Source organism: Schistocerca serialis, chromosome 4 (genome assembly GCF_023864345.2).
Source record: "Schistocerca serialis cubense isolate TAMUIC-IGC-003099 chromosome 4, iqSchSeri2.2, whole genome shotgun sequence".
Taxonomy (NCBI): domain Eukaryota; kingdom Metazoa; phylum Arthropoda; class Insecta; order Orthoptera; family Acrididae; genus Schistocerca; species Schistocerca serialis.
Genome location: NC_064641.1, coordinates 495,247,250 through 495,273,708, shown reverse-complemented (window position 1 = coordinate 495,273,708; position 26,459 = coordinate 495,247,250).

The following is a 26,459-nucleotide window of genomic DNA, read 5'->3' as shown; positions in this document are numbered from 1 at the left end:
TGAGGTTCGCCGATGACATTGTAATTCTGTCAGAGACAGCAAAGGACTTGGAAGAGCAGTTGAACGGAATGGATGGTGTCTTGAATGGAGGATATAAGATGAACATCAACAAAAGCAAAACGAGGATAATGGAATGTAGTCGAGTTAAGTCGGGTGATGCTGAGGGTATTAGATTAGGAAATGAGACACTTAAAGTAGTAAAGGAGTTTTGCTATTTGGGGAGCAAAATAACTGATGATGGACGAAGTAGAGAGGATATAAAATGTAGACTGGCAATGGCAAGGAAAGCGTTTCTCAAGAAGAGAAATTTGTTGACATCGAGTATAGATTTAAGTGTCAGGAAGTTATTTCTGAAAGTATTTGTATGGAGTGTAGCCATGTATGGAAGTGAAACATGGACGGTAAATAGTTTGGACAAGAAGAGAATAGAAGCTTTTGAAATGTGGTGCTACAGAAGAATGCTGAAGATTAGATGGGTAGATCACATAACTAATGAGGAAGTATTGAATAGGATTGGGGAGAAGAGAAGTTTGTGGCGCAACTCAGAAGAAGGGATCGGTTGGTAGGACATGTTCTGAGGCATCAAGGGATCACCAATTTAGTATTGGAGGGCAGCGTGGAGGGTAAAAATCATAGGGGGAGACCAAGAGATGAATACACTAAGCAGATTCAGAAGGATGTAGGTTGCAGTAGGTACTGGGAGATGAAGAAGCTTGCACAGGATAGAGTAGCATGGAGAGCTGCATCAAACCAGTCTCAGGACTGAAGACCACAACAACAACAACAACAACAACAACATCAGGTACCTCACGAGCAAAATCAGTCTTCGGCCATCACATAACTTTTAATATGCATGCCGAAGGGACGGTAAAACAGAAGTCCTTCATTACGCTAATAAAGGCTGATTATTAAATATTTTGGAGTAGATCGAGATATATGCCCATTATAGAGATGAACCGTCAATGCTTCTCAATGAACAGTTGGATTTTCGTGAAAAACATTTTTATGATCTCTTTGACGAAGTTCTATGAACACGTATGTACTCTTTTGTTCAGAAAATCATAGGACCCAGTTGTATCCATGGTAGAAATGTAAGAATAACAAGTAAATATTTATATCACAATCTTAATCTTGCAACTAGAAATATTACGAAATATGACTCCATTTTTAATAAATCAGTTTTATGACATTTTAAAAAGTGTATGTAATGTCATAGCACTCTGCAGCTGATCATTCCATTATTACATATATCACCAGTGGCAAATAAAGTCAATATAAGACAGACAGACTGAATCTAGTATAGGTGTATACTTGCAGTCGAGTCACAACTCACATATCGATATGATGCCGCAATGCCAAAGACCTTCACAACATAGTTGACTTTGAAACCATTGTGCTAGTACCACCTTAGCGCATAGAGGGCATACTGAGTATACATCGTCTGTACAGTTATTTTAAAGCTTTTAATTGATATTGTATACAATATTTAAGTAGTTCCATGGTTGTAAAGAGATACTTTATACATAACTATTTTTATGTTATTATTGTACTTGGTTTTTTTACATTTTGACGATTATGTGAACCCGTTTTACACTGATTGGTTGACGAGAGGTAGAGGGAGAAGAGGTAGGCGGAGCATCTTCGTATTTAAGCGCATGCCCGTCACTTGCTGGCACAGCAGCTGAGAAGAGTGCTCCACCTACAATCTTCGAAGGGTGCCATGGGTATAACAAGTCTTATTGTATTTCATCCTTATAAGCATTTTGTCATATTTTATTGTCAATCTAGTAAGGTTTCTATTATTTTCTAAATTAAATTACAGGTCTGAGGTAGGTCATGTGATGTGACCGAAACCGGTCACCTATGTTCTTGTAGCATACATGGTGCGGTCAAGATTGAATCTTAAAAAGAAAAAAAAATTTTAAAGATGTCAACTTCATAAACTATCGATTCTCGCCTTTCACCACAAGATCCATCGTCTACTTTTTATATCCATGTCCCACGAAGACTCTGACCAGGAACTCAATAGAATCTAAAGAACAGCCACAAACAATGCTTTGATTCCAACATTACTGACAAAATTTTCAAACTGAAGAAGCAAGCCAGTTCCCTACTGTAGCTAGCGACAACATAGACACGGCGAAAACGAAACCTTTTATAGATAATATTTCAAGTAGAACAAGAAACATGTTAAAGGCAACGGGTTTCTCTGTGCTTTTCTGTGTCCCACAACAACTAGACATTATGAAAAGTGCGGTTTTCCATCTGCCGAGAGCGTTGCTATATTGGACGTACTGGGAGGTCAATCCGAACAACGCTTAGAGAACAACATAGAAGTTGGCGAAGAGTTCTCTGGCGAAGATGATGAGTATGTCACTCGTCGAAACGTCGCAGTTTGAAGACATCGCCACCCGGCTGGAAGTCCGAGAACTCTTCGCCAGCTGTATACGCCGGGAAAGCATACATTCACAACATAGAAGTTGATGCTTAAAGGAGCCAGATTCATTCTTCGCCGAACAGTGCACAAATGAAAACCATAAATAGATTACAGATATAGAAGTCCTACACATAGAGGGAAAGGGTGCACAGCTCACTCAGAAATAAAGAAGCAGATGTGTACGAGTAGAAAACCAGTGGATCTGTCTAGTTTTAGAGGTAATGGAAGTCACGATTGGTTAGTGCATGTTAGATGTGCGCAGCGTAAAATTGAGGGCCACCCAGCACCACGTACGGAATCACTTTATTAAAATCGTTGGGAGCATATGGCTAAGCAATGGCAGGAGTTGAGATGGCTGATGATAAGACGTAAGGATTTAGTTACCGTATTTTGTTTTCTTATCTCGTGAATGGTAGTTCTCAGAATGAATGGTGTCAAGCTCAAAGCTTCGACTGAACCAGACAAGCAAGATGTGTCAGAGGCGGAAGGAGTACGCATTTCGTTAGAAAAGATTGCATAATTAACAGCGGATAATACAGAACTGGGTGGGTTGGCAGAATCGCAATCGTCACGATGGGATACGAATTTGTCAGTCGCAAGTTTAATTGCTCCTTTTTTTGGTAAGATAACCGAGACTGTGCAGGCCTTTGTGGGAGACCTTGATAATCTGGTTGAGATGGAAGGTTGGTCTGATCAGGAATTATTGAGTGTGGCAAAACTGAGACTAACAGCGGAAGATAAAACATATGTAGGATATACAGAAACTCTTAAGGGAGCCATAACAGTCGAAGAATTTACAGAAGGGTTAACTCAGAGGTACATGAAATGAAATAGCGCCAGAAACTATAGCCGGCCGAAGTGGCCGTGCGGTTAAAGGCGCTGCAGTCTGGAACCGCAAGACCGCTACGGTCGCAGGTTCGAATCCTGCCTCGGGCATGGATGTTTGTGATGTCCTTAGGTTAGTTAGGTTTAACTAGTTCTAAGTTCTAGGGGACTAATAACCTCAGCAGTTGAGTCCCATAGTGCTCAGAGCCATTTGAACCATTTGAACCAGAAACTATAAGGAACAATTAGGGATAATAATAGGAGAAATACGGAAACTGTGGAACAATTTGTGAATAGGATAAGGGAAATTAATAGATGTACCTATGAATTAGGACAGCATGCTGCAGTCGATGAAATTATTTTGCGAGAAGCTGAGCAGAGGGCACTCAATGCTTTTTTAAGATGCGGAAATGTCAAGACGTGTGTAGGAATAGAGGGTCCGACGGATTTGCGCACAGCAATGCGGTTAGGTATAGAGTGTGAGGAGATCGATTTATCGACTGACATTTAGAGTAAATTGGCAGTGTTTGCAGCTAATACAAAATGTTTCAGATGCGGATGAACGGGGCATGCAAGGAGGCAGTGTCGCCAACCTCAGCGCGATATGAATAAAGTAAGAGGAAGTAATAGTTTTAGAAGTAGAGGAACGGGGGCGAATAAAGCGTTAAACGCCAATGGGAACCACAGGTCCACCTACGGCGATTTCCAGTAAGATTGGATGCTACGAAATGGCATGCAGAGGTGGATTGTACAATAGGAGGAATAGTAGGGGAAAAAGGGTTACAGGATGTTATTGGACCCAGGAGCCCATGTGTCGGTCGCCAGTAGTGAGTAGTAGTAAGCAAAGGGATCCACCAGGGTACTGACTGCATGGAGTGAGGAATAAAGATGTCACACTATTAGCCTCGGTGGACACAGACTTTTGCCTGGATACGGACCAACTTAAACAATGTGTAGAGATTGTGCCACACGTGAGTGAGGACTACGACGTGATTTTGGGGTTAGATTTCTTTTATCAGCATTGTGCATTAATCCATCTTCTGCAACATAGGGTGAAACTTGACGAAAAGATGTTTCAGGTAAATGAAGCCATTGCCAGTGTAGCGATGTCGCAAGGGGAGTCTGTCGCGAAGGACGAACCGATTAAAACCCGAATGATCACATTGAGACTTGATTTGCGTGACAGTGTACCTGAGAGTGCTGGGAAATCACTTTGGGTCAGTGCTGGGTCTAGCTTGCCGGTAGGAAATTTGTGTGTGCTGTAACCGTTAGAAGAGATTGGAGTATTGGATCAGGCGGGGTGCTTAGTTAAAAGAGGTATTGTACCCACACAAGAAATAAAGGGTGAAAAGAAGGTACCTGTTTTTATAGATAATTTTTGCGTAGAGGGCACAGAATCAACAAACGTGCGGTTAGTTAATGTGGATACCCTGGAGGAGAAGAAATGGGACACAAGGGTTGTCAGACACAGACAAACTCCAAACGCCATTGAAACTGCATTACGAGGAAAAGTGAAGCACTAGAAGGAAACAATAGCGAAAGGATATAAAAATTATTTTTGGAATTTAAGAACTTATTTTTTCTCGAAAGGACCACTACATAAATTTCACAGCACCGCATACCAACGGGAAATGAATCACCAGTCTACCGCAAACCACACAGAATACCTAGGTATTTAGAGGCAATTTTCAAGTAATTTATCTATCAACAGCGGAAAGATGGAATAATTGAAGGAAGTAATACTGCATGGGTGGCAGGAATAGTCGTCGTGCCAAAAATATCAACGGGTGGGACACGAAAATATAGGGTTTGTTGTAATTACAGACATCTAAATGCGAAAACCATAACGGGAGCTTTCCCTTTGCTGAACATCACAAACCTTGGACCATTTAGGGAAACGCAAATATTTTACAACAATGGATGTGAAGAGTGGTTATCACCAGCTAGAGGTCGCACCTCAGGATTGACACAGAACAGCGTTTTCGGCAACCTGGGGACACTGCCAAATCAAAAGAAACGTTTCGGAGATTGTTGGGCGGATTACTCAGAAGTAGTGTATCTCGATGGCATAATCGTCTATGGTAGGGATATGGAATAGCATTTGTAGCTATTAAAGGAAGTATTCCTATGGTTAAAAGCAGCGAAGTGAACAGTGAGTACAGAAAAATGTAATTTTGTGATGGAAGAGGTTCCATACCTAGGTCATATCATAAGTAAAGATGGGGTTCAGAGAGACCCAAGATTAATGAGAGCTATACGTGAATTTCTTTACCACATTCTGTAAAGGAGCTGTAAGCATTCTTAGGGTTCGCGATATTGGTATTTCCGGATTTCAAAAGAGAATTTGTTTTATCATGTGGTGCATCAAGCCATGCACTTGGCTGTGCATTTTCACAAGAGGTAGAAGTCGTAGAACATCTTATAGTTCATGCATCGTGACAGCTAAATTTTGCAGAAAGAAATTATTCCACTATGGAGAATGAAATGTTAAGCCTTATTTATGGAATCACATACTTCAAATGTTACCTGTAAGTAAAAAGCGGCATTGAAATGGTTTTGGGGTTAAAGGATACTTCTAGTAGGTTGACGCGATGGGCAGTAAGACTAAGTGATTTCGTAGTCAGACTTAAACCTGGGAAGAAGCACGGAGAAGTGATGGCTTAAGTAGAAAAGTAGCAGTATTACATATTGGGGATAATGAGCATAAGGAATGGCAAATTGCACAGAGAACGGATGACGAATGTAAGTAGTACTTTAAGCAGGCACAGTTTTATATGCAAGGTGGGTCGCTATGCAAGAAAACCAAGTTGGGACCGCAAGTAATGGTACCAGCGAAGCTAAGGAATAGAGTGCTGCAAAAGGCTGATAATCACATATTAGCGGATCATAAAGAGTAGCATAAACGTACTGGTGGAGGAATAGGAAGACGGACATGAACCAGTATGTGTGGTTTTGCGTACAGTGCGCGCAGAGACCGGATTTGTATCGAACAAGACTACCATTGTAGAGGTTATCTGAAGCATTAGCACTATTCGAATTTCTGTGGATTGATGTTTTAGGTCGATTCAAAAAAACACATGCAGCGAATAAGTACATACTCACAATCATAGATCACTTTTCAGGATATGTAGAAATGGTCGCGATGCCAAGCCAGCAGGCAACATCAGTGGCACAAACACGTGAGAATAATTGGATACTTAATTTTGGAGCGCCTGAAACGATAGTAACAGACCAGGGAACGAACTTCACGTCAGATCTATTCAAAGAATTGTGTAAGTTACTGAATGTGAATAAGTTAAGGACGAGTCCTCTCCATCTGCAAGCCAATGGAAGAACTGAGAGAGTGCATAGGACAACCGGGAAGTTGCTTACATACTATTAGATACTAAGTTGACTTACGTCACACCAACTGGTATGTCTATTTGAAGTATGTCGTCTCCGCCTACAACTCAAAACAGCTTATGAATACAGGATTATCGCCATATGAAGTAGAATATGGTCGTAAAGTGCCATCACCATCCGATATATTGAAAACGAAGAAAGGAAAGACTAGAGAATCTGTTAAGGAATTTGCCAAAGTGATTAGGGAAATTTGGAATAGAGTACAGAGAACAAATACATGAGCACCGGAGAAACATGAAGGAGCAGTGGGCTGTACGGCAAGAATGCCACAGTGTAAGGTTGGTCAGTGGGTGATGCTATCAACTTCGTATACGCCGAAGGGAAGTACAACGAAGTTTTTTGCAAAGTATCAGAGGCCATATACCATGTGATAGGATCTATGCCGTCTGTAAATGTCAAGATTCAGTTGCTGGCGAGAACGACAATTGTGCATGCAGAGGGGGCCGGGGGGGGGGGGGGTGAAACATTTTCAAGGGATATTGATAATTTTTACTTATGGACTGTGAAGTTGACTAAAAGTTGAAGATTTTCTAGGGAGTCTGCAAGTTATCTCAGGGATAGGAGATGCGGACTGGAAAGGGAAAGCGAGGAGACAGGTATCGACAGATAAACAAGAGGTTATGAATGAAACAGTAACGAGGGACCCATGTGAATTAAGGCCTATGAGATAGTCATTTCATATTTTTTAGGTTAGGTATAGATTTAGTGTAAATATAAGCAGCCGCGGAGCAGAAATGAGTTTATGGGCGAGGAAAGTGATTGGCATTCCTGTCCCTAGGTGAGGTGCAGAGAAGAAGGGGGAGTACTGTTCGCCAAGCAGGAAGACGCAGTGATCACTAGTCACCGCTGGGTGATATTGCTGGTATTCAACGTATGGAAGATTCGTAACGAGGTGCGAAGATTGGAAAACGCATTCGAACAAATCCCGTCAGACAGCGGAAAGGCACGGGATTCTCAGAGGAAGTATGTAAAAGAGTACATGGAACGTACGAGAAATTAAGGACTGAGATGACCCAGGTACTGTACATTATTCCACGTAAATGAAGGAAGAGGTGTTGGATCGACGTTGGAGGTCGATTTATCAAAACAATATTTGGCGCTATTGATGAAGAAGATATTCGGAGCGTGAACGACGCCGGTAGAAGAGGTTAAGCAGTGAGAAAAAGGGAACAAACCGTGAGTGATTGCCACACTACACAGATTGCAAGTCTAAAGAAGGTCATGTTGAATAACACATAGCTACTATGACAACTGACGTACATAAGGTACATGCAAGGATTTCAGTTTTTGCCTGGGCGAATTGGTGACATTGGACCAGAACTAAATTAAAATTCTTTCTATCGCACAGTTTCGTCCAAGATTTTCTTGGCCAGAACTGAAAATCGTCTCCCAAGCATACTCCATTGGGAATCCATTTGCTTTATTCCGAACCTTCTACGATATGTACCTGAAAAGGACAAAGTTCGACGACAGACCGCCCTGCTCCCATAAGTAGGGGAGAAAAGACGCAATTAATTAATCTTCTAACACATACCACTTACAAGTTTTCTAATATTTTATCCACCTTTTTGTGTATTAGACACGTATCAGTTAACATTCAGTGTAAGTTCTACATGCAATGTATTACTGTAACTAGGAACTAGTTACAGAAATACTCTGTGAAACGAAATGTATGTATTTATTGCCTCCATTACTTGAACCAGCCTAGGGTGATCAGTAACTATTTAGTAAGCGCTGTCTTTAACTGCAAAAAACTATCGAAGCGCATATGGAATCTATAACCTAGACCATTTGATGGTCTGTAGAATCAACAGGTGAATGTCTGCAGAATATTTCTTGCTAGGTCCTAATCACATTGCTACCGATTAGATTCTTCTAGATTTCCACTGAAATATTTGAGCGGTTCCTTCGCGAACAGGTAAAAATTAACCATGCGAGAGCACTGTGCGGCAACAGTTTTGACCAGCGAGACGGAGAAGCTCAGTTTGTCAGATGTTTAAAATATATGGTCATACATAGGCAGAGTCAATCTGTTGTAAAGGAAGGAAAGAAGATGTGGAAGGTGGTGTAGCGCTAATAATTAGTTAGCTGAAAACAATTAGCTAAACGGACGAAATGCATTTAGGTCACAAAAATGTGACAGAAAGCCAACCACGGAACACCTATGTTAGCGAAAGCACAATTTGTCTTTGCGATACCGAAGAACAATAAAAGCAGTGAGGTTTTCGTTAGAAGCGTGATGTCTCCAGAGAGAAAACACAAAAATATGAATCGGTGTGTAAGAAGCTCTCCCCTAACTAATAACAAACCCAATCAATTTCGATCTGAGTGGAATCAGTAACTTCAGAACATTCTGAATCGTGTATATGATTGCTGGCTAAATATTTCAGAACTGTGACGAAAGGAAACTAAAATTCTCAGGTGTACTTTCCAAAATTCCTTCATTGTGAATATCACTCTATAGCTCCTAATGAAAGCTGCCCTGACGTATAGACATTGAGATGTGATTAAGTCACCAGATAACGGCGCTATTTCGGCGAGGTTCTACATGTAACATGTAACGGGAGAGCTCCTTCGTACCGTTCATCATTGAAGGTTTCCAATTGTTGGTAGCGACGCAAGCAGCTCTTGTTGTTAATGAAGTTCCCAAGACCGTGTGGCAGAACTGTAGGTCTGAGTTAAGCTTTAAAATTACGATTGCGGTCGAATATCATTCAGAGTAACAGTTATATCTATTGGGGAGATATAAGTGTTACTCTCAATGATACAGCATCAGTAAAAAAAGTGATACTCAGATTACCTCTGATGGTTGGAGACAGAGGTTCGCCGGCCGTTTTGGCCGAGCGGTTCTAGGCGCTTCAGTCTGGAACCGCGTGACCGCTACGGTCGCAGGTTCGAATCCTACCTCGGGCATGGATGTGTGTGATGTCCTTAGGTTAGTTAGGTTTAAGTAGTTCTAACTTCTAGGGGACTGGTGACCACAGATGTTAAGTCCCATAGTGCTCAGAGCCATTTGGAGACAGAGGTTACTAGCAAGTATTTTGTAACATTCGTCACTGTCGGTTAGTAAATCATGTTTAGTGAAGAAGGCAGTCTTGATCCCCACGCTCTGACCCTTGACTGAAATAAATCTCGGTGTATGTATTCTCTCGTACTATTACACTTACCCCGACATCATGGTTGCGCAGTTAGCCTATTTCTGGAACTGGAGTAATGACCAGCTCTCGTGGACGATTTAATTTATTGATGACCTCCACTCAAGCTATGCGGAAGTAGGTTTAGTATTATGTTATTTTCAAAAATTAGCTGTTAATAATTAGGGGGTTTCTCCGAAGAATCGCCGAGGAATGGAATATGTAGAAAACACTGACAAGAGGAAGGGACAGGATGGCAGGACATACATTAATGCATCAGGGAGTAAGTTCTGTCGTTCTAGAGAGAGCCGTAAAGGGTGCTGTAGGGGAAGGCAGAACTTGGAATATATTGAACAAATAATTGAGGACATTTGATCTCTAACTCTGAGATGAAGAAGTTGGCACCGAGAGGAAGTCCTGGCTGACCATATAAACGTAGTTTTCAAGCTAAAGTCAGTTCAAATGATGAAATGATTTTTTTAAAATCCATATGTCCGTGCTTCAATATGAGTGTGATGAAATTTTGGCATCTCAGTTTATGGCCCAAGGAAATATGTCTAGGCCAAAATAGAGCCGATGGGACCATATCCATTGTTGCGAAGTTCATGTAGACTTCTGTTTAACGGAGTGCGGATTCATAGTGCATCTACTCCCTTATGGGATTATGATATTAAAACGTATACCATCATGTATTCCGTGGTCGCAACACAAAGGAACGATCTGCATATTGTAGACGAGTCCTTAAACTAATACTGCAGCAAGTAAAGTTTTAAATCACGGCAAGGACCGTATTGGTTTAACAATACTGTTTCTAGAATGTTGAGAAAACTCAGGTTACTACTATCCTCCCAATACAAAAGAGATTGCAGAGAAACTGACAGACAAAGCTTAACAACACTTGTGCATCCGTAAGAAAGGATGCACCGGTGAGAAGAGCTGTAATTTTCACAGGCAGATCCTGGCGAAAGATCTGTTACGATAGCCTACGAAGTTCTGGTCACTGTAAGAGTCAATGAACGCTCCCAAACATTCCATTCAGTTTCTTGTGAATTAGTCCGATATTGAAATCGAAGATAAAAGAGACCAGAAATATCAGTTTTTAAAAGTGTATATACGAAAGAGGAAACTACTGTACGTAGCAATGTTAGACTGCTGCATAGACACTCAAATGAGAGATATTGATACAAGGCTCTCTGGTATTGGAAAACTATTAGGACTGCTAAAACTAACGAAGTACCAGTCCCTAAAAAAATCCTATTAAATCTGGCATTAACTTCACCTAGCTCATCTTCATCGAGAATCTCTACCGCACTGAAAAGTCCCTTTCGACTAGAAAGGAGAGTAGGTAACTTCTGTTCATAAAAGACTATAAGAAAAAGTGTACAAAGTTACAGACCAGTATCGTTAACATCCATATACTATATGTAATTGTAGAGCGCATTGTAACTTCGAACATCACGATGCTGCTGGAAAATAAGAAGCGTGTATCAAAGACTCAGCATGGATTTAGGGGGAAAAGTGTCATATACAGCTTGCTTTCAACAGGGGTTGTACAAAAATGTGGAAACACTGCAAGGAACGCGTGCTTCAGCATAAATACAGATGCTAGCCAAGCTGGCAGGTCGCGATGTTGTGTTTGACAACGAACGACACCAGTCCAATGTCCTTAATATGTTGCAAGTGTAAGTTGTGGTCAGAGCAGTAATCTGTGTAGGTGCGAGTGCATTATGTCGGAGCTGAGTGAATTCGAACGTGGACGAATTTTTAATGTTTGCACGATAGATGCTTCCGTAAGCAATGTTTGATGCTTCAAGAGGCACCATGTTGCAGATTTATACCGCATAAAGGAAAACATTATCCTCTAAGTCCCAAAGGGGACGAAATTTGGTGTCCAATAATATGACGGTCATTGAAGAGCACTGTGACGGAAAATAAGAGGAAGATAGCTGCAAAAGCCACCGCAGTATTGAATGTCGCATTCGCACACCAAAACAAAACGTACGGAGCTCCAGGATCAGGCAAGTGCAGAACGAGCTAGAATTCATAAACCACTCATCATTGATGGAAATGCTCGTAACAGAAACAGCTAGAATTCATAAACCACTTATCATTGATGGAAATGCTCGTAACAGAAACAAACCCTGTGAAGAGACGATAAAGCTTACACTATGGAGCAATGTAAGAAAGTTATTTGGTCGGATGAATCTTGTTTCACACTATTTCCAACTTCTGGCCGAGTTTACGGTACAAGGGTGAAACAGTGGGCGGTTCGGCAATGATTTGGGCAGCCACATCGTCGTATTCCATGGGCCCACTCTGCAAGGCCACATTACTGCCAAGGATTATGTGACCATTTTTTCTGATCAGGTCAATCCCAGGATACAATGCGTGTTCCCCCGTGGTGATGCTGTGTTCTAGGACGAAAGGGCCTTGGTCACGCAGCTTGCATGTCCAGGAATGGTTTGTGAGCACGAAGATGAACTGTCGCATCTCCTCTGGCGACCAATCACCAGATTTCAATATTATTAAGCCTTTGTAGTCTACTCTGGAGAGAAGGGTGCTTGATGACTCTCCTCCTCCATCATCGTTACCTGAAATTGCCACTATTTTGCGGAAAGAATGGTATAAGATTACCTAGAAAACCTTGCAGGATCCGTATTTTTCCATTCAGAGAGTAGTGGAAACTGTTTTGATTGCCGGCGGTTTTCCTGCATCATATTAGGCACGGAAATATGTTTTGTTTCTAGTGTATCCATATTTTTGTCGACCCCCTTTACATCCGTATTCTGTACTCACAGTGCAGTGCATAGCACTTGCACAACATCTCGTAAACAACAGATGCAAATCAACAGTTAAATTCCTCTACGTTTCCGTCTATATTTCCTAATTTTATTCGGCACAGTACTCCATCGTCTGTTATTAAACAAGATGAGAGCTTAGGGAATTTCTTCGAGTTTGTCTCGACGAATATTTGTCTAATAGAATACGAGTTACTGGGCGCAGAATGTTCCACGGAAACGAAAGTAACGTCGGGTGTATCGAAGTCAGTGCAATAGTACCTCTGTGCTGCCAACGTAAGAAAATGATTTAACATACAAGATCAGAAGAAATGTCAGATTGTTGGCTAACAATGCTGCTGCCAATAGGAAGTTAAAGTCGTTTTATTTTAGTAAGGAAATACGATAACTCTTGAACAATATTTATACTTCATGTAACGAATGGTAGCTCTCTTTAAATTAGAATAAATGGAAGATAATATCCATAATAACCGCAAAGAATCCGATACTATCCGATTACGAGATATGTCGTCAACATCTTGAGCACATCACATTGTATATGAGTTGAATGGATAGTTCTTCGTAACAATATGTAATGAGCTGATCATATAAAATCATTGTTAAGAAAGGCGAATGAAGGACTTCGATTATTTGTAAGGATTTTGGGAAAGTCAAATTCACCTGTAAAACAAACCGCGAGTAAGGCGCTAGTGTGACCAAGGTTGGAGAACTGTTCCAGGGTTTGTGGAGTCATTATCAAGGGCGCACGACACCAGACATCGAAAGAATTAAGAGAGGCTATAACGTGGTCGTAGCACGCCGGTGTAGCCCAACTGAGAGAGTAAAAGAAATGATCGGGGAAACTTGAATTCCTGGACGTCGTGTAATCAGGAGGTCCGCTTGAACCAGTTCCATACATTGCTTGAATCTCTTGTAAAATTAGTTATCAAGTGCTACTACTCTGAATTGTTTAATACTGATGTCCTTATAGTCTGGTTTCTATAAAACCACCATCATCACCGAACTCAATCTTCATCCAACGGTGTTTGTAGTTCCTTGTCCTCTATTCAGCTTTTGAAATGCTTGTGCGTCTAAAATATGGCAATCCAATACCATCATAACCGTACAGAGCAGAAAATTGTGTAATGTATCACAGTTTATTTAATTAATGTCCCTTAATGAAGAATGTTGGTAACTAATATTTCAGAATTCCATTTTAAATACAATTTGTATAAACAGAATTCAACTAAAACTGTGGCTAAAATAAGTATATATTTTCGTATTACAAATCAGTATGGCTCAAATGGCTCTAAGCACTATGGGACTTAACATCTGAGGTCATCAGTCCCCTAGACTTAGAAACTACTTAAACCCAACTAACCTAAGGACATCACACACATCCATGCCCGAGGCAGGACTCGAACCTGCGACCGTAGCAGCAGCACGGTTCCGAAATCAGTATGAATTTCTTTTTCGCCCCTCATCTTTCAATGGCTGTCATCGTGACTGTGAGTCGCCAGTGCCCCACTGGATTTTGTTTGGTCTCCCACATTTTGACTCATTATCTTCCTTTCGATACTGGTACTGTTACTGGTCATTTCTACATTTTTCTGTATTTGAGTTGTCGGTCTTTGGAAGCAGAACGAAAGGACATGAAAGAAAGAGAAAGTACGTGAATCAATCCCCGAAGTTGAGTTTAAGTCGGTATTTATACACCAACAGTTAGGACAAATCAGATTACGTGAAGAATAATTCTTCGGTAAGTGAGGAATAAAGCACGTTGGTGACCTTCGGCAGTTCTAAAAAAAGGCCTATCAAAGGAGCAGAGAGCCAATAAGCTAGAGGTTCAAATGGCTCTGAGCACTATGGGACTCAACTTCTGAGGTCATTAGTCCCCTAGAACTTAGAACTAGTTAAACCTAACTAACCTAAGGACATCACACACATCCATGCCCGAGGCAGGATTCGAACCTGTGACCGTAGCGGTCTCGCGGTTCCAGACTGCAGCGCCTGGAACCGCACGGCCACTTCGGCTGGCAATAAGCTAGAGTGCATAAGTTTCTGTTCAGTGAATTCTATTTAATCTGTTATACACATCTACCTGAGGAACAAAGCTTCTTCCATAAATTTACTGCCTACAGACCAAAAGCATCGATAATATGAAGCACTAATAAATTTCTGATGTGCGATGGATCAGATCTGATGCTAAGTGATAGTATCGGAAAACGTGGCTCTTTTTTAATTTTTTCCCTGCTTTCACCAGCGTCAAAGAAATTTGATACCATTATTTGGCATCTACCACCGATCACAGTGCTGTAACCAAACATTTTTTCTCAGAATTACGCAACTGAGTCAATCCCCGAAGTTGAGTTCAAGTCGGTGATTTATACACCGACAGTTAGCACCAAATCACGTGAAGATCAGGTGAACAATAATTCTTCGATAAGCGAGGATTAAAACACGTTGGTGACCTTTGCTAGTTTTATAAGAAGGCCAAACAACAGAGCAATTGTATACAACTCTTAAAAACAAAAGTAATAAACACATTAACGTCATGAAACTTCTTGACAAATTGAAACTGCATGCGGGAATGGGACTCGAACCTGAGACCTTTGCCTTTTGCAGGTAAATTTTCAGATCAGCGTACACTCAGCTGTAGAGTGCAAAATCATTCTGAAAACGCTGCTGTTGGATACTTCTTTGAATATCACGCTCCTAGCTGCAGGTTATCTTTTGGCAAGGATGCCGTCTGGTGACTATATACTTCAACGAATTACACAAACCTGCAGTTTTAAAATGTTTCTCAGATGATTTGTCAAACATAGCTGTCCTAGAAATCATCAGGACTTTTTTGCAGAAAGTCTCATATTTTGAAGATTTTAGTAACAAGCGGGAAAATGTTCTTATCGGAGCACAAAAAAGGCGAATATACTCCTCTGTATCAAAAGATTTTTTAAAATTTTCGCTAAAATATTGACATGTGAACATAACTGTATCCTGTCTGACAGCCAAAGTCACCTTCGTTCTGTCCTACTGCTACTGTCTTCTCTCACTGTCACTGTCTCTCTTCATGTTTTCTCTTACTGCTACTGTCTCACTCATTCCTACCCACTGCTGCTGTCTATTCTCACTATCACTCTCTCTCTTTCTCGTTGTCGTTGTCATAGACTGTCTCTCTCATTATCACTGTGTCTCACCCACTTCCACTTTCTCCTTCTCTTTATTCCTCTCCCACCAGCACTGCCTCCTTCACTCTTTTCCTAGCGAAGTTCTGTCACAGTGAAACATCCCCTTAGAAAAATTAGTAAATGGCAGTGCTGGAGAACCTCTACGTTCTTTGATTTTCAAACAGCTGACCAAAACTAAACGTACTCAGACATTTCTCTCTTTACTTACTATGATCATCTCTAAACTGGCACACAATATTTTTAGCGCAACGCAATCTGACTTTCAATAATCCCTACAAAAGAATGGCCCTGTCTAACAATAACCTATACCTTTCATTAATCACTTACCTCACAAAAATCTTCGTTACTGGAACTACTGCAATACAGCGAGCGCCAATACTGCCAGCTAAATAAAAGATTCTAACTACTGAACGCACTAACTGCTGATAGGCATAGTTAGCAAATGAAAGATTTTGATAGAGAACAAACAATGTATTTACCTTAATAGTGTTCAAAAGTCATTTTATATATATATATATATATATATATATATATATATATATATATATATATATCAGTTCACCAGTCTTACAAATTTCCTTTTTCTGACGGACACACGTCCAGATCGTCCGCACGCAAAACTCTGCCATCTCTCTCCCCACATTCAGCACTGCAGGTGGCTTACTTCCAACTGTGCAACGCTACGCACTGTTCACATCCAACTGCCCAACACTACAATAGTAAATATTCCAACAACGCAAACCAGCCACAGACTGCAAACAGCACAGTCAATGATTTTCATACAGAGCGCTACGTGGCGTTACCAACATAAAAACCTAAACAGCCTACTTACAACAATAAACTGTTTTTCACCTCTCTTCCTCTCACACTGCCATGGTCTTCTTCTCTCTTACTACACCACAAATACTGCCTATTATCTTCCAGTATTTATCACTGTTCCGTCTTTGTCCCGATGCCTGTGTCCTTTCTCTTTCAGCATAAAAAAGCGCGAGTATGTTAGCATCCCAATAGGTCTGACAAAATTTTTAAAGTTACTGAGGAAGGTAGAATGAGGCAGCTGGTATGCCATTTTTCAGTCACAGTCTTTTAATAAAGGGAAACACATTCGCCTTTTCGATAGGAATATTTCTCCGCTGGTTCCCTTCTTTTCCGTGCCACAGCAGGGCATGTCACTCATACGAAAATAACTTGACGAGTCAGTAAAATTTTGATAGTTTACTTATGTGAAATTGAAATAACGCAGAACTAATTTTACACCTCAGACGGGATTTTAAGTGCACACAAACATTGCATACGCTTCAGTTCTACAACGTGGAGTTCACAGAATCATTTTGATTAAAACGAAGACACCTTCTCCGTGCTACGTCACTTTATGAACTACGTTTTCGCTTCACACAGCATTTTAATTGCTTATTTCACATACACACAGAGAGTAAGTTTGAACGTCTGAATCTCGAAAACGGATAAAGATATCTAGAAAATGTTCAAGGTTGTTCGAGACCGAAATCTTAGAAAAATACCCTAAAAATTACAGCCAGTTGCTGTGCTTAGCCGGCTTGGAATCTGCGAATGGGAATTGGTCCACGGCTGACGGCGAAAAAATGGTGAAAAACGCTTTTTGGGGATTTCCTCAGGGAACGCCCATGAATTTATGCAAATGCATCATTGATACAGTTATTCACAGGTGTAGCTGTCAGTTTAATTAAATCATTATCTTATTACGAATATACCCCTCATCAACCGATCTATTTAATTTTTACTTGCATGTTTTACGTGTAGGAGCAGCTAACTTTGGAACTCAGTATCTGGGAAACGGAGAAAGATATCAAGAAAATTTTCAGGAGAGTGCGAGATCTTAGGAACATATCGTAAAAATGCCAGCCATTTTCTGTGCGAGGCCATCTTGGAATCCAGGGCTGGGTTTTGATCCACTGGTGATGGCGACATACAGTAAAGAAACCCCTTTTTTGGGGTTTTTCGAGTAGTCACCAGTGAACTAATGGCGCCTCAGTAAGTCCCATCAAGCCCACCGTAGACTACATCAAATGTAAAAAGAACCAACCAATTTGTTCCATTTGCCTAAGCAGGAGAACGAGTGTAATATTCATACTCTGACTCGGTGTTATAGGACAGCGACCCTAAGACGATCTTTCTCTTCGGTGTTAAAACAGCCCCTAGCCCAAAGGCTATTCAAAACACTTAATCCTACCTTTTTATCACAAATGGAACCTCAAGGTATGAGCACCGGAAAATCACGTTTTTATGCGCTTCATTTCGTAGCATATTGGTACGCTTGCTGTCGCATGCATACCATTTTAATAACGGCTATTAAAATGCAATTTGAAACAAATTCTATATATTTGTAATTAATGTTTCATTTTTGTAGGTACATACTAACAAGACTACAGACTGTTTTCTTAGTGGAGATACTCTGTTTCGTTTCATTTTCAATTTCAATCTTTTTCTGTTGCCTCGCAGATATTTCATCTTACTGTCCCTCTTCAACGTCCATCAATAGTCGGCCATCACAATTTACTCCATCTTCCCTGCCTCTATCTTCTTCATCACTTTAACTTCCAGGCGGAAGCCTTCTTCTTCTTCATTATAGTGTCACATATTTTCAGGGAAGTAGTTAGTAGAAGAGTGTAAGAAAGTAGATTTTTACATTCGTGTTACAATCTGACTTACTGAAATTTTAAAACGATGATATCGTAATTTTAATACTATTTATTCCTTATTTTAAGTTTTCAGGAACGGTCCAACAGGTAGTCCATTACATCCTTTTCTCTAACTTTCACTGTATTCTCCGAATCGTGGCTTCAAAGATCTGTGAATGTTAGGAGCAAAAAAATTTCATTTTTCAGTTTTTTTTGTGACTAAAAACATCCCAGATACAAACTGCCTACGATTTGGCCAAGCTTTTACACTACAGTGCTTTTGCTTTACCCAGCTACCGCACTCACATAAAAAAGCAGAACATTACCGCGTACCCAGCTTGCTGTTCTGTAACTAAAGATAAAAAATGCTTTATTGCATATTTATTTTCAGTTATCTGACATCGTACATAGTGGAGTTATTAGACGACTCCTGCGATTGACACTTCTACTCTTCAAAGATTTTGTGCAACAATAAAAGAAGTTTTAAAATCACTTCTCACTTCTCTACTACTCTGGAAAAATGTCTGACTTTCTCGTAATAAAATCGTCTATGAATCTAAACTGAGTCGGCCGCGGTGGCCGAGCGGTTCTAGGCGCTTCAGTCCGGAACCGCGCTGCTGCTACGGTTGCAGGTTCGAATCCTGCCTCGGGAATGGATGTGTGTGATGTCCTTAGGTTAGTTAGGTTTAAGTAGTTCCGAGTTCTAGGGGACTGATGACCTCAGATGTTAACTCCCATACTGCTCAGAGCCATATTTTTTTTTTTTTTAATCTAAACTGTTCATTGTCCGTCACTCCTAACTTTGTCCTACGACCATGAAACTGAAAATGACACGACAGTCAAAGTTCTAGTTGCAGTGCCCATCCACATATCTGTTTACGATGACAGTTTCACTGCAGATTACGGACTGAACTTTGAAATTAAGACTTTGCTTTTGACTGGGTTGTACAGTAATTTGTGTTTGCGGGACACGTTAGCCAAGTGTGCCCGGATAGCAGCCACTATCGCCACCCTCGTCTTCTAACGAACCCGGACCGATGTTTCGACAGCCGCTTCCGTTGCCCGTTGTGCTAATGGAACTTGATCACCTAGTGCGGTGTGAGTCAGCGGACAGCTGTGTGAGACACGGCCAGTGTGTACAGTTACGATGGGAGAGATAGGAGGCGCATACCGAAGGTTGCGCGCTGTATTTGCCTAGTAACTGTAGCGGCGATATTACCGCAAGGCGCATTCCTAGGTCCGCCCTCAGGCAGCAGCTGCAGCCCTCTCGCCGTTCTCGCTACTTACCAGACTACATCACGTACATACATGATATTACTTACCACATTTTCGGTCTGCTGCATTAAGGGTGGTACATTTCCTTGAATATGATTTTTCGAGCTAATGTATAGCTGTAGGACTCCCCACATTCCCTGTTCTTCACTATACAGGGTGTTTCAAAAGGAACGACCTGATTTCAAAACTCCACATTTATTGATAAAAACACACAACAAACATAGGATCATTAGCAAAATACACAAAAAATTTTGAAGTTTTAGCTATGCTATTACAAATATTCCACCACCAGCAGCACGAACAACATCTAGATGAAGGGGAAGGAAGGAAAGGGGAGATGAGCGTACATCCCTTCACAAATTCCCACAAGAAAAAATCGCATGGGGTCATTTCTGGCGATCTTGGAGGCCAATAATGCAGGGCAGTGTTTCGGGGTCCCGTGCGCTCTACCAAGCGTTTAGCTGATGTCAAATGCAGCAGAACTGGACTTTTCCACAATTTGAGGAGGACTCCTGTGACTTTATTTTCCAACAAGATGTAGCTCCACCACACTGGCACAACAACGCACTAAGTTTCTCAATGCCGCTCTGCCTCATCGCTGGATAGTGCGTACAGGACCCCGAGACACTGTCCAGGATCGCCAGACATGAACCCATGCGATTTCTTCTTGTGAGGGTATGTGAAGGAAACTGTGTTCACCTCCCTTTCACCTCGTGACATAGAATAACCGAAGATCAGAATAACAGCCGCCATAACTTTAGTAAAAGCAAATACATTGTGTGAAGTTTATGACGAATTTAGCTATGGTCTAGATGCTGTTCGTGCTGCTGTTGGTAAACACGTAAGGCATTTGTAATGGCACAGCTACATCTTTAAGATTTTGTGAGTGTTTTGCAATTCATCCCATGTTTGTAGTATGTCTTCAGCAACAAATATGAAGTTTTGAAATCAAGTTATTGTTTTTGAAACGCCCCGTATTTCAGACGTTTAGCAGAACAGAGTGTGTAACGTTTTTGTAACTTTTCTCCGGAAAAATTTCAAGTACTTGATATTGTGGACAGTAATAGGAAACATTCACAGCTCGGCTCTCTAACTTTTAATCGTTCATCATTTTAGCATTTAAGGATTCCGAATACTGTAAATCTCTCACGTATCCGAATGACGTTTTTCAGATGTCTTAATAGCTCAAATGTCCCACATATTTTACAGTAAAGAAAACTGATACGGACGTGGGTATTTCGTTCAGTAAGTATGGATCTCTCCATATTCTATTATACGCTTGATGCAGGGTGCCAAACACGCATTTAATTTATTCATATTAACGGTGAGTTCCGTGGCTGAGGATTCAGTTGCTTGAAGTAATACCGCAACCATCCAATTTTTGTATCACTTGATTTATGCCAAGCCGGCCGAAGTGACCGCGCGGTTCTGGCGCTGCAGTCTGGAACCGCGAGACCGCTACGGTCGCAGGTTCGAATCCTGCCTCGGGCATGGATGTGTGTGATGTCCTTAGGTTAGTTAGGTTTAACTAGTTCTAAGTTCTAGGGGATTAATGACCTCAGCAGTTGAGTCCCATAGTGCTCAGAGCCATTTGAACCATTTGATTTATGCCAAGACGCTTTTGACGCTCTCACCGTTGAAAAGGTTGTACTTAACCTCTAATGACCTTGTAGCGACGAGGCATTAAACACTGACCTTCCCTCGTTGTTCTTATTAACCCTAGAGCATTAAAGTGGGGGATTAATTTTACACTTCAAATTTTATTCGAAAAATCATAATTTACAGATTATGTATTAGTTAATTACAATTATTAAATATCCAGTGCTATGTTACACACAAAATAAGTGCAAAATGTTCGATTTTACACCCTATAATGCTCAGAATGTTGCTGGAAAGAAGTCATAATTTATGTTTTGCATTAGTTACAAATTATTATAGCTCCAAGAGTATTTTACACAGGCAATGAGTACATGATGTTCTGCTTTATTCACTGTTGCTACAATCGAAACAAGTCCTAGCTCGGCGTTCTGCTCAAATTGTTCTTGAGCAGTGGTTCTGTCATCTGCACGCTCAACATTATCTTCTTCAAGAAAACCTTCCTCTGCACTACATTATCCATTCTCCGTGTCTTTCTAAGCTTCTTCAAGCAAATTGCTTACTGTGTTAGTGTCAAAATCAAACCCAGCACCATTCATATTGTGCTAATTTTAGTGGCAAAAGACGAGATTAGCACTGAAGAGGCCAATGCGACACAAACTACTCTCCTAACTGTGACTGCTTGATGTTTCACCTAAGACAAGACACTAAGATAAATTCTAAGCAATGAAGCAAATATACCAGCTATTAGAAAACAGACACACCGTTACTAAACATTCGTAATAGTTACGAGAAGAGCATCACTGTCAGCAAACTGCTAAGTCAGGCAGTAAGTAGTACCATGAAGATACTCACGAGCACGTGTCGGTCATGTGTCCAGAATGGCAGCAACCGCGAAGAGATACCAACTGCAGTCTTGAATTTTACCACGGGTTAATAATCCATGGTTAATTATACATTTGTCCTCATTATAATTTTAACACTTCAGAAACACAGAAATGTGATAACTCTTCAATTTTATCTTGTCGATGAAAATCTTCATCGAACGAGCTGGTTTTCAAAGACTGCCATTCATTTAATTGCTGTAAGACTGGACTGCAATTTGATAATTAACATAGAGTTGATCACGTTCGTCCGGTTTTCTTTTCTTACGCCCAGAGTGGGTAATCATTCTTCACGCAGCAGTGGAATATTTTCAACCCTAGAGTCATATATCTATTACGAGACAGCTACTTTCCAGTACCTACAACTATTCCTATTTGATATGGATGCTTTGAATACCTTCAAACATAAATTTTGGTACCATTCTTTCACAATATGTCCCACAGTCACCTCGCAACAGGCTACTGCTCACACAGACACATAAAAACCACGACAGCAAAGTTCATCGGGCAGGAAGAATATGTTGCTGGTTTTCTGGACACTCCCCTACCTTGTTACATTTCTACTGGCCTGCAAATTCAACTTACTTGAATGCTATGGAAAATCTGAGGGTCATATAAGAGCAGCGGCTATCAGCATCGCCGCAATTTGGTGGAATTCCGCTATCAAATCCTAAGGGGGCGGTTTAATCTGGATGCGACGTGCCTCCACTACCTCATAACCTCACTTCCTAGCTGAATCCAGCCGGTTTCAAATCCAGGGCTGGAATTACGCGATATTAAACGATTTTTGTAATGATTTCTCTAGAGCTGACTAATTTTTTGTCCGGTGAACTTAGAATGCCATCACTACCGAAGATTCATGGCATCGTAAATGTGGTGTATTCCTTTTACGGGAGAGAGAGGCAGATTTGCTTTTGAAGATGCTGCCCGGACTACTGAGCTCAGTGATCTATAAATATCTCATGAACCCTAAATCATATTACTAAAGGGACGACGCAAGCCTACGTATTCAGGAAATAAGTAGGCTCATGATCGCATTGTTTTCTGCAGGTTTATTGAAGTTTTACTGTCACCCCGGAACGTTGTAGCTGCAAAGGCAGAAAGGATGTGGCGCCAGGTCAATGGATCCATGACGGCAAAGACCTGTTATCACAAACCGAGAGGACAAGGCGTTAACAGCTAAGAGAACGATAGAGGTCGTAACTCTTCGCTGAATGCGCCAGTGGGACGGGTGTACAAATGCCACACGACACACCCTATAAAACGGGAAGAGCATTAAGCTCTATAGTTAGGCAAATGGAGTGGCAGGCTTACTTCCATCGAGATAATGTTAGGGGGTTGGGTTGTTTGGTGAAGGAGACCAGACAGCGAGGTCATCGGTCTCATCGGATTAGGGAAGGATGGGAAGGAAGTCGGCCTTGCCATTTCAAAGGAACCATCCCGGCATTTGCCTGGAGCGATTAGGGAAATCACGGAAAACCTAAATTAGGATGGCCGGGCGCGGGATTGAACCGTCGTCCTCCCGCATGCGAGTCCAGTGTCTAACCACTGCGTCACCTCGCTCGGTACGATAATGTTAGAGAATTTTTCTCTAGCACTGTATGATTGTTGTCACAAAAAGAATGCAAACAGACTAGTTTCCTTCCACATACAAGTTTAATCAAAATAATCTGTCTTTGAACCACGTCCATTTCCAGAATGTGATGTGCTTCCCATAGAACATTATGCTGACGTAAAGATTATCGTATCGAACAAGCATTCTTAGTATTAAAGAGGATATCAGGTTTCAGGAGCGACACACATCTTCACTAACTAAGCGAACAAGTTAACGCAAGTTCTTTATCTTTTGGTTGAAGCTCGCTTTCTTTTCGTGTTTGTTTCTTAATATACAGGGTGGTCCATTGATCATCACCGGGCCAAATATCTCACGAAATAAGCGTCAAACTAAAAAACTACAAAGACGAAACTTGTCTAGCTTGAAGGAGGAAACCAGGTGGCGCTATGGTTGGCCCGCTAGATGGTGCTGCCATAGGTCAAACGGATATCAAATACGTTTTTTAAAATAGGAACCCCCATTTTTATTACATATTCATGTAATACGTACAGAAATATGAATGTTTTAGTTGGACCACTTTTTTCACTTTGTGATAGATGGCGCTGTAAAAGTCACAACCATATGGCTCACAATTTTAGACGAACAGTTGGTAACAGGTAGGTTTTTTAAATTAAAATACAGAACGTAGGTACGTTTGAACATTTTATTTCGGTTGTTCCAATGCGATACATGTACCTTTGTGAACTTATCATTTATGAGCACGCATGCTGTTACAGCGTGGTTACCTGTAAATACCACATGAATGCAATAAATGCTCAAAATGATGTCCGTCAACCTCAATGCATTTGTCAATGTTCGCACATGCATTGACAATGCGCTGACGCATGTTGCCAGGCGTTGTCGGTGGATCACGAAAGCAAATACCCTTCAACTTTCCCCACAGAAAGAAATCCGGGGACGTCAGATCCGGTGAACGTGCGGGCCATGGTATGTATGGTGCTTCGACGACCAATCCACCTGTGATGAAATATGCTATTCAATACCGCTTCAACCGCACGTGAGCTATGTGCCGGACATCCATCATGTTGGAAGTACATTACGTAGGAAATCAGCATACATTGCACCATTTAGATTGCCATCGATAAAATGGGGGCCAATTATCCTTCCTCCCATAAAGCCGTACCATATATTAACCAGCCAAGGTCGCTGATGTTCCACTTGTCACAGCCATCGTGGATTTTCCGTTGCCCAATAGTGCACATTATATTGGTTTACGTTATCGCTGTTAATGAATCACGCTTCGTCGCTAAATAGAACGCGTACAAAAAATCTGTCATCGTGCCGTAATTTCTCTTGTACCCAGTGGCAGAACTGTACACGACGTTAAAAGTCTTCGCCATGCAATTCTTGGTGCATAGAAATATGTTGATGTAGCATTTTCAATACCGACGTTTTTGATATTCCCGATTCTCGCGCAATTTGTCTGCTAGTGATGTGCGGATTAGCCGCGACAGCAGTTAAAACACCTACTTGGGCATCATCATTTGTTGCAGCTCGTGCTTGACGTTTCACATGTGGCTAAACACTTCCTGTTTCCTTAAATAACGTAACTATCCGGCGAACGGTCCGGACACTTGGATGATGTCGTTCAGGATACCGAACAGCATACATAACACACGCAAGTTGGGCATTTTGATCACAATAGCCGTACAACAACACGATATCGACCTTTTCCGCAATTGGTAAACGGTCCATTTTAACACGGGTAATGTATCATGAAGCAAATAGCGTCCGCACTGGCAGAATGTTACGTGATACCAAGTATTTATATGTTTGTGACTATTACAGCGCCATCTGTCACAAAGTGAAAAAAGTGGTCCAACTAAAACATTCATATTTCTTTACGTACTACATGCATATGTAATAAAAATGGGGGTACCTATTTAAAAAACGCAGTTGATATCCGTTTGACCTATGGCAGCGCCATCTAGCGGGCCAACCATAGCGCCATCTGGTTTCCCCCTTCAAGCTAGACGAGTTTCGTTCTTTGTAGTTTTTTCGTTTGATGCTTATTTCGTGAGACATTTGGTCCGGTCACTAACAATGGACCACCCTGTATAATTATGAAAATTAGGTTCTGCCTTGAGCACACACAAATTGTTCTCGTTTAACACCCAAACATGCTTTCTAACACCGTGCGACACATTGCATGTTAGAAAGCACAGTTTACGTACCCTGTAGAGGTATGAAAAAGCAGAAGAAAGACAAACTGGGGCAAAATATCAGCTGCATTGCAAAGTTCAAGCAGTCACATAAACATCAGTATGTGGTGCTAAGAATATAAATGAACCCACAGTCGATGGTGAAACTTCACCAAAACAAATTTTGCTGTTAAACAAGAAGAATTTGTGCTTGTTCAAGGCAGGACAGCGTTTCCATACTCATGCGGAGTGTCCAAGGGCAACGATCAGTATTCAGGCTTTACACGGTCATCTGAAGCAAAAAACGTCACATAGACATGTGCCCTACGCCGAATGGTTTCCGAGATAGAACGCATTTAATTTAAATTGTTATTTATTTTCTGTATTATTCAGAACCTTGTCAGGTTTACGCATGTACAACTGTTAGTAACATCACAACATGGCTTTTATAAAATATCAAATTAAAGATACGTATTCTTAATACATTCACCTCTAAGCATAACTCTGCAGAACTTCGCCTTGTGCTGG